This window comes from Rutidosis leptorrhynchoides, chromosome 6, assembly GCF_046630445.1.
Source record: "Rutidosis leptorrhynchoides isolate AG116_Rl617_1_P2 chromosome 6, CSIRO_AGI_Rlap_v1, whole genome shotgun sequence".
In the NCBI taxonomy this organism is placed as follows: domain Eukaryota; kingdom Viridiplantae; phylum Streptophyta; class Magnoliopsida; order Asterales; family Asteraceae; genus Rutidosis; species Rutidosis leptorrhynchoides.
In genome coordinates, this window is record NC_092338.1 from 293,852,957 (window position 1) to 293,865,146 (window position 12,190).

The window sequence follows — 12,190 nt, forward strand, 5'->3', positions numbered from 1 at the left end:
GTTTTGAAACCTTTAGGTTAACGATCTTGTTAAATGTTGTTAACCCATTGTTTATTATATCTAAAGAGATTTTAAATTATTACATTATCATAATATTATGATATATTAATATATCTTAGTATGATATATATACAGTTAAATATTGTTACAACGATAATCGTTACATATATGTCTCGTTTCGAAATCATTAAGTTAGTAGTATTGTTTTTACATATGTAGTTCATTGTTAATACACTTAATGACATGTTTACTTATCATTTATCATTATTAAACATAGTGTATCAATATCTTAATATGATTCATATGTATTTAGTAAGACGTTGTTATAACGATAATCGTTATATATATCGTTTCGAGTTTCTTAATTCAATAAACTCAATTTTATGTATATAACTCATTGTTAAAATACCTAATGAGATACTTACTTATCATAATATCATGTTAACTATATATATAATCATATATATGTCATCATATAGTTTTTACAAGTTTTAACGTTCGTGAATCACCGGTCAACTTGGGTGGTCAATTGTCTATATGAAACCTATTTAAATTAATCAAGTCTTAACAAGTTTGATTGCTTAACTTGTTGGAAATACTTAATCATGTAAATAATAATTTCATTTAATATATATATATAAACATGGAAAAGTTCGGGTCACTACAAATGCCCTCCTGTTGGTCCTGTGTGACAATGGTTTAAGATTTGACTAGCTTCATCTATGAATACACATTGGCGGATTTTTCCATCAGGAAAACTTTTAAACAAATGTGGATCTTTTCAGAAATAGTGTTTTATATCACTAAAGAATTTCTTTCTTTTTTGGTATGACAACCCTTTTTCAAGGAATCCACATACTAAGTAGTTTGCATAGTCTGCAAACCATGGAATTTCACTATAATTGATTTTCAATAGATATTCATCATGAAAGTTATCTTGTATGGCCGATTCATTTAGAACTTCTAATTCGGGATTTTCAAGACGAAAAAGATGATCAGCTGCAAGGTTTTCTGCTCCCTTTTTGTCTCGGATTTCAATATCGAACTCTTGTAAGAGTAAGATCTAACGGATTAATCGTGGTTTAACATCTTGTTTTGAAAATAAGTATCTAAGAGCAGAATGGTCGGTATAGACCACCGTTTTAGCTAGAACGAGATATGAACGAAATTTGTCAAAAGCAAACACAATAGCAAGGAGTTCTTTTTCAGTAGTTGTGTAATTCGTTTGTGCTCCTTATAACGTCTTACTAGCATAATAAATAGGTTGAAATCATTTTTCAATCCTTTGTCCTAAAACGGCTTCCATTGCAAAATCACTTGCATCTCACATGAGTTCAAATGGTAGATTCCAATTTGGAGTTATCATGATTGACACATTAGTGAGTTTTTCTTTAAGAATATTAAAAGATTTGATGCATTCATCCAAAAAGATGAATGGAGCATCCTTTTCTAGGAGTTTATTCATAGGAGTGGCAATTTTAGAAAAATCTTTTATGAAACGTCAGTAAAAACCGGCATGCCCTAGAAAACTGCTAACTCCTCTAACATTGGTGGGATGTGGAAGTTTAGCAATTACATCTACTTTAGCTCTATCCACTTCAATTCCTTCCTTTGAGATTTTATGACCAAGAACGATGCCTTCTTTAACCATGAAATGGCATTTCTCCCAATTAAGAACTAGATTTGATTGCTCGCATCTAATAAGCATTTGTTCAAGATTAACTAGACAGGTTTCAAAAGTATCACCGAAGACTGAAAAGTCATCCATGAAAACTTCCATGCATTCTTCTATCATGTCGTGAAAAATTGCCATCATGCACCTTTGAAAGGTTGAAGGGGCGTTGCAAAGTCCAAATGGTATGCGTTTATAAGCAAAAGTACCATAAGGGCACGTGAATGTGGTTTTCTCTTGATCCTCGGGTGCTATTGGAATTTGAAAGTATCCGGAGAAACCGTCAAGAAAATAATAGTAACTATTTCCATCTAATCTTTCCAACATTTGATCAATGAAAGGTAAGGAAAAGTGATCTTTTCTGGTGGCGTCTTTTAATTTTCTATAATCAATACAAACACGCCATCTTGTTACAGTCCTAGTAGGAATAAGCTCATTTTTTTCATTTGTGATGACGGTTATGCCACCCTTCTTAGGTACGCATTGAACTGGGCTTACCCATGGACTATCAGAGATTGGATAAATTAAACCTGTATCGAATAGTTTAATAATTTCTTTCTTAATAACATCTTGCATATTAGGATTTAGTCTTCGTTGGCGTTGCACATAGGTTTTATGGCCTTCTTCCATAAGGATTTTATGTGTGCAATACGAAGGACTTATACCTTTAATATCATGAATCTTCCATGCAATAGCTGGTTTATGAGCTTTTAGCACAGAAATGAGTTGAGATTTTTCATTTTCCGTAAGAGAAGACGATATTATTACAGGTAATTCAGATTCACCCTGTAAATAAGCGTATTCCAAATGGTTTGGAAGTGGCTTTAACTCTAATGTCGGTGGCTCTTCTATCGATGATTTGTATCGATATCAGTCTTCCTCTTTTAGCATTTGAAGTTCTTCTATTGTTGGTTCGTATTCATTAGCCATAATTGTAGCTAACATTTCAGCTTCATCAATTGGTTCAGTTTGTTCTCCTGAAGAACATTCTCCCGTTCCTTGTAATTCTGGAAATTCTTCTAACAATTCTGCATGTGAATCTATAGTTTGAACATAATAACATGTATCATCTACATATTGCGGTTGTTGCATGGCTCTATTAACAGAAAAGGTAACACTCTCGTCCTCTATACTTAGGGTCAGTTTCTTACCAAACACGTCTATTATTGCTTTAGCCGTGTTTAAGAATGGTCTTCCTAATATAAGAGGAACTCGAGAATCTTCTTCCATGTCCAGAATAACAAAATCTACTGGAAATACTAAAGTACCAACTTTAACTAGCATGTTTTCCATTATCCCTCTAGGATATTTTACTGATCGATCTGGTAGTTGTATACTTATTCGTGTTGGTTTCAATTCTCCAAGGTCTAGTTTAGCGTATAGTGAATACGGCATTAAATTTATACTAGCACCTAAGTCTGTCAATGCTTCTATTGAACTAAGACTACCCAGAAAACATGGAATTTTAAAACTTCCTGGATCTGAGAGTTTTTCTGGTAGTTTATTCAACAGCACTGCAGAGCAATTAGCATTCATTGTGACAGCCGAAAGTTCTTCCATTTTATTTCTATTTGTGATTAGATCTTTCAGGAATTTAGCATACCTTGGCATTCCTGAAATCACATCAATGAAAGGAAGATTGACATTTATTTGTTTAAACATATCCAAGAATTTAGATTGCTCGGCTTCAAGTCTTTCTTTTCTCATTTTACTTGGGTAAGGAAGCGGTAGTTGGTATGGTTTAACATAAGGTTTAGCCTTAACTGTGTTATCTTCATTAACCTTTTCAACTACTGGTTCTGATTCCTTCTCTTGTTCAGGCTGTGGTGCATGTGTATAAGGAATAGAGTCATCAAAAATTATAGGCATTTCAGGTGGTTTAAGTGTAATACCACTTCTCGTGGTAATGGCTTTAGCTGTTTCATTCCGGGGGTTAGCATTTGTATCGCTAGGTAGACTTCACGGTTTTCTTTCACCTATTAACCTTGCTAGGTTGCTTACTTCTTGTTCCAGATTTTGAATAAAAGCTTGTTGATTTCTAAATGCTTGAGCATTTTGTTCATTCGTTTGTTTCTGAGATGTGAAAAACTGCGGTTGAACTAGCTTCGACATCATGTCTTCTAAATTTGGCTTTTTATCATCGGTTTGTAGTGGTTTATTTTGAAAAATAGGTCTTTGCTTGTTTTAAGTATTATTAGATACTTGTTGATTGCTAGGACCTTGTTGGTTGCTGTATGGAACATTTCGGTTATAATTCTAATTTTGATTGTAGTTTGGTCTTGGCGGTTGATAATTACTTTGATAATTATTTTCAAGCCTTTGGTTCATGTATGAAACATTCTCTCTTTGTTCCATTGTTTGTTCAATACTGAGACAATATTTTGTCAAATGTGGTCCTCCACACTGCTCACAACTAATTCGTATTGCGTGAATATCTTTAGTCATCTTTTCCATTCGTCTCTCGAAAGCATCTAACTTTGCGGAAATGGAATCAAAGTCATGGCTAGAATCGGCTCTAGCCGCTTTAGATGATCTAACGATGTCTTTTTCTTGATGCCACTCATGTGAGTGGGAGGCTGTATTATCAATAATATTGTAAGCTTCAGTTGCGGTTTTCTTCATAATGGAACCACCAACTGCTATGCCGATGTCTTTTCGTGTAGTAATGTCGCATCCTTGGTAGAATATTTGTACTATTTGATAAGTGTCTAAACCGTGTTGAGGACATCCTCTCAACAACTATCCAAATCTTGTCCATGCCTCATATAGAGTTTCATTTGGCTTTTGTGTGAACGTAACTATTTCTCCTTGAAGTCTGACGGCTTTAGATGCTGGAAAAAATTGTTTAAGAAAATTTTCAACTAAGACATCCCATGTATCAATCGCCCCTTCAGGTAACGATTCTAACCAATCTTTGGCTTCTCCCTTTAAAGTCCAGGGAAATAACATAAGATAGATCTGTTCATCCTCAACTTCTCTGATTTTAAATAGAGTACAGATCCTATTAAAGGTACGAAGATGTTCGTTTGAATCTTCCTTCGGCGCACCACTAAATTGGTATTGATTAGTTACCATGTGTAGGATTTGTCCTTTGATTTCATAATCTGGCGCATTAATGTCTGGTTGAGTAATGGCATGACCTTGGCCTGTGCGTTTAGCTCTCATTCGGTCTTCCATACTTAGAGGTTCCAGATTTTCCATGATTGAAATTGTTGAATCTGAATCACTAGAGGATTCTGACTTAATGGTTTCTTCCTCGACAATCTCTGGATGAGTAATTTGTGGTTCAGGAGGAAGATTAGTGGTTCAGGATCTCTGAATTGTCCTTGAATATCCTCCGGGTTCTCAATTGTGAGGTCGGGTTCAAAAAATGGATTATCGGAAATTTGAATTGGAGTACTTGGTCGACTAGATGACGATTCTAAAGAAAAATCAACGGTGACAATGTTGGCTAGATGTCTTGATCGAGTTACATGTGGTGAACGTATGAAAGGTGGTGAACGTATGAAAGATGGTGAACGTTTTGCTCGGTGCATTCACTGAATATCCTATTAGTTATAAAGATAAAAATTATATAAGTTATCAAATTAATAGACTTTTCTGATTTTGCCCACATTTCGAATAGCCAATAGATGCAGCAGGTAGCCAGGACCCTTTAAATCGGAAGCCCACAACTCGCCACTAACAAATCCAACTATTACTACGAACCAGAAAATTTTGGATGTCTATCAATTTAACCGCTTAAAATAATTTTTCATCGAAGTTTTAAAGAAAATAAAGAAAATTCTATGTCCTAAAAACTAGAGAGTCGAACTGAAAAAGAGAAAGCGCATCGAAAAACAAGAGGTCGAAAAACAAGCGTCGAAAAATAAAAATAATAAAATGCAGCGTCGAAACTTAAAAGTCTAAAAACTAAATATTAAAAGTTGCGTCTAAAGGACTTAAATGAATTCTATATCCAAAATGGCAATAACTTAATTAGGCACTAAATTCTATTAAATATTAAAGCGATAGGTGACATCGTAAAATTCTAAAGCACCTAAATCTTAGTCTAAAGAAAAAACACTTAAGGGATTTTACGGCAAAGCCTAAAAATCTAGAAATAAAAATAAACTACGGAAAATACTAAATTTAAAACTAAGTACGAATGATAAATATACAAATTATTAATTAAACGATTAAAAAGATACGAAATATAAAAATAAAACTTAAAGTTATAAAAATACAATTTTTATAAAAATATTATTTTTATATTATTATTTTATAAAAGTATTAATTTTATATAATTAATAAAACTAAATAACTAATTATTATAACTTTAATTAAAACTAAAACTAAATATTATTAAATTAAAAACCCTAACTATAATTAATTATAATTAATAATAACCCTAATGAATTAATAATAATAAAAACCCTGATAGCGTAATTAATGAGTACTAGGTTTTGGCTTGCCAGCTCACTTCATGCGGTCGCATGAAACTACCTCACTGCAGCCATGCAATCGCATGGCATGCAGATTCAAATTTTATGCAGGCCGAAATATTGCAGGCTCAGATTGTTTTTATTTTTTTTATTATCTATTTTTAATTTATAGAAAATGTTTTATAACTTAACTAAAACTTATATTTTAAATAAAAATTACTTATTAGTTTTTTTGTAACTAAAAAATACTTTTTAATCTAAAAACTTAAAGATATATATTTTTCTTTTCTTTTTATATTTTTCTATTTTTGTATTTTTAATATTTAAAACTTATAAACATATATTTTTACAAAAATAACTTAAAAACTAATTTTTTTTTTACTTTTTACTTTATAATCTTACAAAATTTAAAATAAGTAATTAAAATAAACTTATATTTTTAAGAACTAAAAAAAATATACTTTTATACTTTATAAAATATATATTTTCTTTTTACTCTTTTTTTTATAGCGTTTCGCTTCGGCGTTAAGATGTTCCCCGGCAGCGGTGCCAAAAAATACTTGATGTTAAAGCGAAGGGGTACTAAATACTATTAATTTTACTACGAAATACTATTAAATACGCTATAATTTTACACAAGTTATTTACTTATTTATTGAATGGGATATACCTAAACCTTGCTACAACACTTATAGGCAGTGTACCTAATCGTAGAGTAGTGTAGTTTTTAGTAAGTTCGGTTCGTTCTGCAGGGAGCTATCCAAGTTTAAGCTATATTTTTAAAACTATATTTGTATATATATATATATATATATATATATATATATATATATATATATGTATATATAAGTAATATTATTATTATTATAAAAGGGAATTTTACCGTTTAATGACCGGTTTGGCGATTTTAAAACTTTAGTCACAATTAAAACCTAATGCAAAATATAACTTAACTTAAAGCGTAAAGTAAATGACGATAATTAAAGTGCGATAAATTAAAGTGCGATAAATAAAATGACGGTAAATAAAATTACGATAATTTTAAAGTACGATAATTAAAAGTGCGATAAGATATAAAATAAAGGAATTATGCTTATTTAAACTTCCGTAATCATGATGTTCGGCGTGTTGATTTTAATTTATTACCATGGGTTAATTGTCCTTTGTCCTGGATTATTCGATATGTCCATAGGGTTTTGTCCATAATAGTCCATCGGTCATAATTATAAAGTGCGAGGATCTTCGTCAAATTAACCTTATATCCGAAGTCAAATATTCCAACTAATTGGGGATTCGAACTGTAACAAGGTCTTAATACTTTGTTTAATGAATACACCAGGTTATCAACTGCGTGTAATCCAAGGTTTTACTACTTTGTTAACAATTACACCAATTACCCTTGAATATAATCCACCCTTATTTTAATGAGTCCATTAACTATTAATCCATCCCCGTGTCCGGTCAAATAAACAATAATTTGTATTTATAAATATCCCGCCCACCGTACTCGATTAAGCGTATGTGGTTATTTATAGATACCTCAAATTGTAACCTTTATATTAAATTAACGAGGTATCGTTTAGTTAATATAAAACCCATTAATAGCCCATAGTCTAATTTCCACAAATGTCTTTCTTTTATCCAAACCCCAATTATGGTACAAAGCCCAATTACCCAGTCTTTAATATTTAGTCCAATATCACGATTACTTCGGTTTAAATAAGCATAATAATAACTTAGCTACGAGACATTAATTTAAAAAGGTTGAACATAACTTATAATGAGTATTAATCACGTAGTGTTACACGGACAGAGTTTCGACTTACAAACTTAAAACATTCGCTAACATAACCTTATTATTATTAAACTTAATTTAAAATTATAATTAAAATATAAATATAAATATATATTTGAGAGATAGAGAGTAGATGGATATATATTGATGTACATAAACTCATCCAAAATTTTCAATTTATAGAACCTGACCAGCTACAGTACTCCATGCGATCGCATGGAGTTTCTTCTTCATGGCCATGCGATCGCATGGCCGCCTAGGACAGCTCATTTCACTTTGGTTTCTTGTTTGTCGACGGTTTATAAATAATATAATATAATATATATATAATTATATATATATATATTATATTATCTTCATGTGCGTAGTTGACTTGTAATTTTTGGTCCGTTGCGTCGCGCGTTGATAGTTGGTTCATGTCTCAGTTTTGGATTTTCGAACGTCCTTGCGTACTATTTAATATCTTGTACTTTGCGTTTCGCGGCTCGTACTCTTGTAATTTCTAGATGTTTCTCATCAATAAATTGAACCTCTTGGATTGTACTTTGTACTTTTTAGAATTTTGGTCATTTGCATCTTCAAATCGTCGAATCTGTCTTTTGTCTTCACCTTTTATTATTTAAACGAATATCACTTGTAAATAGAACAATTGCAACCAAAAGCTTGTCTTTCTTGAAGGATAATGCTATGAAATATATGTTCATTTTTAGCATTATCAGAGGCCAAAATTCATATGTATTCATTGATGATGAATATTGGAATGACCCAATCATGAGATATCACTACATGGATCGTCATCAATAGTGAATCTCATAATGGTTATGTCTTTGTGTCCTTAGACCTGAGATGTATATGTTGGTTTCGATTATATGACATATTATACTTTGATATGGTTAAACGCTATCCTGAACAAGGTAGTTATATTATAAAGGCCATCATTGGGTATGATGTAAAGTACATGACGAACGCATATAATCAAAATGGGATGTATTCCTCTACATGAGAGTATGATACCGCTGGGCCCCTCGATGAAAGTGACTGGATATTAACACGGCCGTGTCCAAGCTATATTGATTGATGATCAAATCTAACTTGGTGATCGCATTCGAATTTTCTAGATCGAGAAACAAAATTGATTGACAGATGAGAATGACTAGATCCATGTCTCATGTCAACTCAGTATCGGGAATAAAGGGACGATAGACACTCAATCATTAAATCATTTTAATCATAATGATAGTTTGTTTAGCTGAAACAAACACTTGTATATTTTCGGGGGCATTGACGTGTTGCTAGACGCCAATATATGTCTGTATAGTTTTCTAGATGTTATGGCATGCACAAGTAGGAGTTTGTTACAATTAGTGTGCATGTCATAACACAAATCTATATTACCGCTTATATACGGGCCTATGGGGTCACACACTTTAGCATTTAAACGCCAATTATTATATATTGTTGATATATAATTATAACCTATGTTTTAAAAAGCATGATTTAATTAAATAAGATTTAATTAAATATAAAATGTATATTATGAGAAAATTTCAAACAAGATATCACGGAGTATCTTAAAAGTAAAATATAGAAGATATGGACCAAAAAGAAGATCTACGAATTTGGTTAAAAACAAGATATAAAACAAAAGGGTTGTTGACACTTAATGGAGTTGGTGAACAACTTTCCCTTTTCTTTTGTTATTTTGTGGCATCCGAACAATTATAAAAGGGTTTGCTAGTTTTAATATAAATATTACATAAGACTAAGAAAGTGGAAGCAGTAGGTAATGGCCAACAAAATTAAAGGAAATGAGTTGGTTTACAATTTGTGTTCAATCCTTTTGAACAAAACTAGCTTCGTAGTATTGTTTTCTTCTTTAACTATTTAAATAATCATATTGAATTTTTAATGATTTCTAGTTGTTGTTGACAACTGAAAGATAAAAGAAATAAAAGGGATTGATTTGATTTTGCTTTTTAAAGATTAAAGTTATAAACAATATTGGATATTGTTATTTGGGTTATACACGGACTAGCATCCGTTTGGTGTTGCTCGACATGCTGTGTGGATCAACCATAGAGATATTCATACACTTTGAATATATATGTTTCAACCTATACGTGGACAATTGATTCTATCGCTCTTGCATCGCTCACTAAAGGTATATCTAAACTCCTCTTTGTGAATTTATTAGTTGACAATTATTAGTGGTGTAATTGGATCTTGTTGGGATCGTTAATCGTGTGAATATTTTACTTGAAAGTTTATAATAAAATAAATGATGTTTATTTTAAAGTTGATAAAAGATGTTTATTTACATGTTCCGCTGCGTTTCTAAATTTAAAAGTACACACGGTTTTCCATCAAATTCAACATTCATTCTCCAAGCCTCACAGTAGTTCTTTAAGGTTATTTGCACACCATACTTGAGTTTATGATTCATAATGTTCCAATCTGCAGCTGTTAGCACATTGGCAAGACACATTATGGCTACTAAAACAATTATACATCTTGCCATTTTTCTTTTCTGTAACATCCTCAATCGGGCCTAGATGTAAGATTACTAGATTGCCCTTAAGTTAGTATTGTGTTATTATATGCTTTTATTTTTATTTAATGTTTACTATTAAATAATAATGTGGTTAGGACCAGTTTGTGACAAGGGTCACAGAACAGGTTTGTTTATTTAATTTGGATTTCATTTGGGTTGCCAAATGATGTACGAAATATATCAGATAACTGGTAAATACCCGTGTGTCACACAGTGTGGGATTTTAACCCACTTTTGATGCCTTATGCAGTGCATTTCTTGCACTTTCCAGACCCTTCCCAAATATTACCCCGTACCTAATTCTTCCCCTTTGAAACCCTAATTGCTAAAACTAGTTCTTGAGCTCAAATTGTTCTTGGAATCGTGTTCTTTGTTGTCTACTGATTCTAACAAGGTAAGAAACATGTGTTTTTGTGTTCAATTCGTGGTTAAATTCATAGTTTTGTGTAAGTTTTGTAAAAAGCTTGATTTTGTGTCAAAACCCACGAATTTGATGTTGTTATAGTCCAAACTTTGTGGGTTTATAGTCTATAACATGTAGTGATTGAGTTGTGGTAAGTTTTGGTGTCGAAAATGAGCTCTAGATCGAGTTTTGGCGATTTTAGCTTGAAGTCCGTAACTTGTGTTCAGCTTCTGAAGAAGATGAACACAGTCGGCCGACAGTCGGTCGACAGTCGACCGACTGAGGGTTGAACCGGCCGATTAACGAAGACAACCGACCGACTGAGATTTACATTCGGCCGATTGATGTAATACCAAGTGAGTCGACCGACTGAGAAGGTCAGTCGACCGATTGTGTCGACAGTCGACCGACTGTAAGAGTCAGTCGACCGAATGAGTGTCCAGGGCAGAATATTTTACCAAAGTGTTGAGTTTTAGCCGTTATGCTGCCCGTTTGTATTTTGATGTTTATGATGTAAATTTTGAAAGTGCATAAGTGTTAAGGAGAAAATTTTTAGCGGACAGTTTTCTGACAAAATTTTCTGTATTGTGTTATTTGGTGTTTATGGACATAAACTAACTCGTTTATATGTATTTCTCAGGAGAAAAGGAGAAAGAGAAGGTTCAGTGATTAGATAGCTGAACACCTTCTCGTTTGCTGGTAATCGGTGAGTGGGACTAACTGAAGTACATAGTATATAGTAGCATGTTATATTATGACTGTCATGCTTGTTAGATATACTTATTGTTGTGGATAGTTGGTACATTGTGATGACTGCATGTTGGTTGATGCTTGTCTGCTGGAGCCCAGTGCGTCCCTATTGTGTGGTGGCCTCGGTAGGAGAGATCAACCTGCGGGTTGGGTTCCTCATGTGGTGGCCTAGACAGTCGTGGTGTATATATATGTGAATGACGCGTCCGTCGCGTGTGGATTATGTATATACATGCGGTGGTGGAGGAACTTCTGGTAAGCCCCAGTCCGATCAGCTGGTGGTTAATGGTTTGGCCGAGCCGCCAGAGTCTCTGTAGACGGCACTTGGGTGATGTTTGTGTGTTAGACTAAGTGACATGATTAGTATAACACTTATGTATACTATGGCCTGTAGTTAGTCGTACTCACTTAGCTTCGTGCTAATTCCCCTCCATCTCCTCCCTGCAGGTTGTTAGCTTTTGTAGATAGTGCTTTTGGGAGAAGACGGGCATGATGATGTTATGTTTGACAGGGTTAACTCTGATGTGGTCTTTTAGAATATGAACCGTGTACCTTTGAAAACAGAATGTATTTACGTCTCTTCCTATTAATATGT

General features: G+C 32.9%; 1 pseudogene; it reads right to left on the reverse strand.

The window, feature by feature from the left end:
• Positions 1-10,409, reverse strand: part of LOC139851532 (acid phosphatase 1-like) — a 150,926-nt pseudogene extending 140,517 nt beyond the window's left edge.
• Positions 10,410-12,190: the final 1,781 nt, after the last annotated feature.